The sequence below is a fragment of the Tupaia chinensis genome, unplaced genomic scaffold (genome assembly GCF_000334495.1).
Source record: "Tupaia chinensis unplaced genomic scaffold, TupChi_1.0 Scaffold148557_1, whole genome shotgun sequence".
In the NCBI taxonomy this organism is placed as follows: Eukaryota; Metazoa; Chordata; class Mammalia; order Scandentia; family Tupaiidae; genus Tupaia; species Tupaia belangeri.
Genome location: NW_006208406.1, coordinates 1702385 through 1705328, shown reverse-complemented (window position 1 = coordinate 1705328; position 2944 = coordinate 1702385). Strand labels below are relative to the sequence as shown.

Below are 2944 nucleotides of genomic sequence, written 5' to 3'. Positions count from 1 at the left end.
CTTATTATTATTAAATTTGCTATAGGACATGTGTGCTCACCAGAGAGAGAGAGCAAGAGAGGGAAAGTAAGAAAGCAAGCCACCAGGTTCAGGACTCAAACCACAGTCTGCCATGTGAGAGTTCAGCAGCTTAACCACCATACCACCTGCTGGCCCCATTCCATTTTTAAAAATGATTCATCCTAAAAATAACTCTCAGCTATGCAGTGACTTGGGCAACGAAAATGAAATTTAAACTGTCAGAATTCTTTTGTTCAGGTGACTTGGGCAGAGAAAAGAAAGTTTAAATTACAACAATGATTGTGTGAAGAGCTGGGCAGGCTAGATCTATGCCTGGAAGACAGGGAAGGCTGCAATGAAAGCAGAGTCCAAAATCACCTGGAAACTGGCAGGTAATCTGGGAACAGACTGGGTGCTACTAGGTGGTCTTCCGGGAAAATACTAATTCAGATACAGAACTCTCCAGCTGAGAGAGATGCAAACTGCTTTCCTTTTGATTTAGCTAACATATGGCCACGCAGTAGTCTCAGCTATGATCTGTACTTTACTACATCCTTTGAAAAATCTACCACAATTATACCAATGTATCTAATAGATAGTAGAAGAGAAAAGATTTGAGTGGTTTTATCAGGATGTTACTACTAGTAAGAGTGATTAAACTAAATGAAGAAGTACTATCTATTCACTTTTTGAATTATTATGGTTGCACTAATCTCTCCTTTAATCCCTCACTGCCAGATTAATCTTCCAGAACTCTATTGCTCTGCTATTAGCAACTATTCCTCTGGCCTCCTGAATCAAGTCAAGCAAGTGAAGCAAGTGTCTCCATAATCGAAACTCATCATATTCAACCAGATCTTTTTTTTTTTAAGTATTATTTCTTTTGGGAACCAGCAGTTAGCGTAATGGCTATGTCTCTGGACTCCCACGTAGTCAACCGCGGTTCGTGTCCCGGACCCGGTGGCTTAAAACTCACGCCGGGCGCGTGTGCGTGCGTGCCCAAGATCCCGAGAGGAGAATGGAGGAGAAGGGATTGCGGCGTGACCATCCCCCCTGGGGGGTGATTTCTCGCTTTCTGTCTCTATGTCTCTCTCTGTCTGTCTGGCGAGCGCACGCGCCCTACAGTGAAAATCTCTCAAAAAAAAAAAACGAATTATTTCTTTTTATTCATTCATTTATTTTCATTTGACCAGAGAAAGACACACAGAGAGAGTGGAAAAATGAGAAAGCAAGCCACCAGATCTGGGACTCAAACCATGATCAACCATGTATGCATGTCCGGTGCCTCCACCACCATGCCACCTGCTGATCCCTTCAACCTGACTTCTAACTACCAAACACCATGTCCCGAATTCGAGGCTTTAGGGCATGTATTGTGCCAAAGATGCCTAACATGCTCTTCTTCCTTCTTTCCTCCTCACTCACCATCCATAGTCTTTCCATTCTTTGTGTGTCACCTCCTTCATGAAGCATTCTGATGACATCACAGATTTTTCCTGCAGTTAACAACTGTGCATTAAGAACCTGGTATGTTCCAGAAGCTGATAGAGCTCCTGTGTCCATGTTCTTTTTGTCCACCACTGTGACTTAGACTTAATAGTCTTACTACTTACAGTCCTAGTCTCCCAATATGCCACTTTATTATATTTACAGAAAGAGTTCTTAAATGTTTTATTAACCAGTTGGCCGTTGTGTGCAATCTTAACTGTAGATGACTGTCCTTACAAACTTACATCTTTTCTGCCTACCTTAGCACATGGGCAAGGGCTAAACACCTCCGTAGTAATTGGTGTTAAATATGTTTTTCATTTGTAAACCTTGTGCTTCTGTGCTTTTCTTAGAGGTATACCAGGAAAGAGAAAAAGCTTGACATCCTTGGGATACTTTCGTGAGTTGACAGATGTTATGCTTAGCTATCTATAATTTAATAGACAAACATTTATAGAGCTCCTAGTATGTGTCAGGTACAGGCATAAATATTCTAATATCGTACAGCCTTAATCATGCTTATTTCCACAGCACCAATCATTTTCTTCTGCACACAACATCTACTACCTGTTAACTGAAAAACTGAATGTAACCTGCTTGCCTTCGATCAGCTTGTATTTTAATGGACCAGGTTAGAGGGATACATTTTTATTGGCTGAACAATTAAATAAAATTTCAGAGCGTGGGAACTACTAAGGAGAAAACAAAACAAGACAATTCATCCCACACACACTACTCAGTTGTCGTCAAATTTGGAGATTTTCATTAGTGGAGTTAAGTAACCCATCAGAGTGGCTTAGTGGGCAGTCTCGGAAAGGCAGATCCTCTGGGTTCACAACCCTGCCTCCCTCACTCTGTGATTCTGGACAAAAGACTTCATCTCTCTGGCCTCAATTTCCCCATCCTCTCAACTATATACCTTATGAGAGTCTGAGGATTAAGGAGCTGAGACCTAAAGTGCTCGGTACTGTGCCTGGCAACCTCGTGAGCGTTCAGAAAACGTTGGTAACCCTTACAGTTGGTCAGGTCATCTGGCTAGGCCAAAAGCGCACTTCAGGACCCCTCTGCTCAGATGCCGGTGTCCCTGCCCAGGCCTGGGCTGAGCAAAGTTTTGACCTTGAACTGAGGTCCTAGGGGACCAAGGGGCCCGTGCACCTGCCGTCTGCGAGAGGCACGAGAAGAGACAGGTGGGTGAGGACTGCCTAACCGCGGGCGGGCGGTGGGTCCCGGCCCCTCGGTCAAGCGGGAGGCCTCGTGGGGTCGACCCGCGCACCCAGGCACCCCGCAGCGATGGGGGATGGGCCGGCTGCTCCCTCCCTCAGCGCTGGCCTCCCGGAGTGCCCAGCCCGGGCGACAGACAGCCCCGGCCCTCCCCCACCCTCCTTGCCTTAACGGTGGCGGCCGGGCGTGCGGGGAGCGAGGCCCCAGGCGGCCGGACTAGGCGAGCCGGGAGCTG

At 46.2% G+C, this 2944-nt stretch overlaps 1 protein-coding gene across 1 annotated transcript in view; it reads left to right on the top strand.

Annotated features, from left to right (window-relative positions):
• The first annotated feature begins 2160 nt into the window (after positions 1 to 2160).
• Positions 2161 to 2944, top strand: part of NETO2 (neuropilin and tolloid like 2) — a 79836-nt gene continuing 79052 nt past the window's right edge. Inside the window, exon 1 of the mRNA XM_014585003.2 lies at positions 2161 to 2675. The gene's annotated coding sequence lies outside the window, so the exon portion shown is untranslated. The remainder of the gene's footprint in view (positions 2676 to 2944) is intronic.